We start from the raw sequence: 1697 nt of genomic DNA on the forward strand, positions 1-1697 counted from the left end.
CCTGTGGAAAAAGTTTTTCTAAGAGAAGAAATTTAACTTTGCACATGAGAAGTCACACAGGTGAGAAGCCTTTCTTGTGTGAAACCTGTGGAAAACGTTTCACTAAGAAAATAAGTTTAACTCTGCACATGAGAACTCACACAGGTGAGAAACCTTTCTTGTGTGAAACTTGTGGAAAAAGTTTTGCTCAAAAATGCCATTTAACTTCTCACATCACTACTTCACACATGTGAGAAGTAGCGGTGCACTGATTTATAAGTCAGCTAATTAATATATGTTTTCCTTAATTTTGGGAGATCAGCTGATTCTTGCATGTGAAGCTGGTCTGATCCCCCAATTTTATTGACCTCATCCACTGCTCTCTTCTGCTCTCCGTTGAGTGGTTTGACTATTAGAGCGCCCTAAAACAAAAACTGTAATCGGTGCACCCTTAGTGAAAAGCCAGGAAAATGTTTTGTGTAGATCCAGTTTACTTCATCAAAAGAAGATTCACACGGGTTAGAAGCCTTTCTGTTGTAGGTTCTGTAGAAAAGGTTTCACTCAAAAGAAATGYAACAGTTCACATGAGAACTCACACAGGTTTGATGGCACAATGTGAACCTCAAGTAAGATTCTTAGTAACCTGCTGTTTGGAAGTGGAGTAATTGCAGGGTTTGACTGCTTTCAGATTTAGACTTCTAAAATTTTGGAATCTTTTTTGTGTGTTTATCCTTTGTACTTATTTATTTTATTTCAATGATTTGGGGGAAATTGATGTATTTATTTGACATGGTTTTAATGGTTTTTCTTAGAAAATGTATTGATGATATGGATTGAATTTTAGATAGAAAAATAATTTAAACTTTTAATATAATTTTTAGGTAATAAATTATTATACTGATGATACTGATGGTCTTTTACTTTTTTCTGTTTAGTAGAAAACATTAAATCGGGAAAACATTTATATATACTGCAGCAGAGCTCATCTCTTCCTCCTTAACTTAGCATGAATTTTAATAGTCAATATTCATTTTTCAATAAACACTTAACAGATGGTAAACCTTAAGGTTTATTATTCTATTTATGTAATTTTCCCTGCTGGAACAATGTTCTTCCTGTGTATTTTCTTTTGAAGTATTTGGTAAACTACTGAAGTACTGAGTAACTGATCACAACACCTGATTTAATATTCAAAATGTTTCTTCGGACAGCCAAAAGTATAAAAGTTATGTGAACATTCTGGTATTGTAAGGAGTATTACCAAAACGCATAAATAAGGAATTAGGTTTATTCAGTATAATTTCTTCGGTTCCCATGTTGGCCCCCCACCCTAGATCCGCCTATGGGCTGCAGGTCTGTGCCTGGTACATTTTTGGTTGGCATGATTTTTCTTCATTAATAAAAAGTCAGATTATCCAAACTGGTAAACAAAGTTAATAAAATAATAGTAAAATTATACATTGCATGACTGCTGAACAATGTAGGCATAAAATATTTCAACATTTCCAAACAAAAAGCCATAAGAAACCTTTTAAAGTAAGAAATATTTATGTGTTTACTTTTAATCTTACTATGATTTGTTCTCCCGACCCCACTGAGGGAAAAAGGGTGCAAGAAAATGGACGGATGGATGCATATGATTTGTTCTTTAAATCACCATTTGTGTTATTTTGGCTGATGCTATTATACAATAAGCAAATAATTAAACCATAACGGTC

At 33.5% G+C, this 1697-nt stretch overlaps 1 pseudogene; it reads left to right on the plus strand.

The window, feature by feature from the left end:
- The window catches only part of LOC103460549 (gastrula zinc finger protein XlCGF8.2DB-like), a 2151-nt pseudogene extending 1262 nt beyond the window's left edge, over positions 1-889 (plus strand).
- The last annotated feature ends 808 nt before the right edge of the window (positions 890-1697 follow it).

This window comes from Poecilia reticulata, unplaced genomic scaffold (genome assembly GCF_000633615.1).
Source record: "Poecilia reticulata strain Guanapo unplaced genomic scaffold, Guppy_female_1.0+MT scaffold_255, whole genome shotgun sequence".
NCBI classification, from domain to species: Eukaryota; Metazoa; Chordata; class Actinopteri; order Cyprinodontiformes; family Poeciliidae; genus Poecilia; species Poecilia reticulata.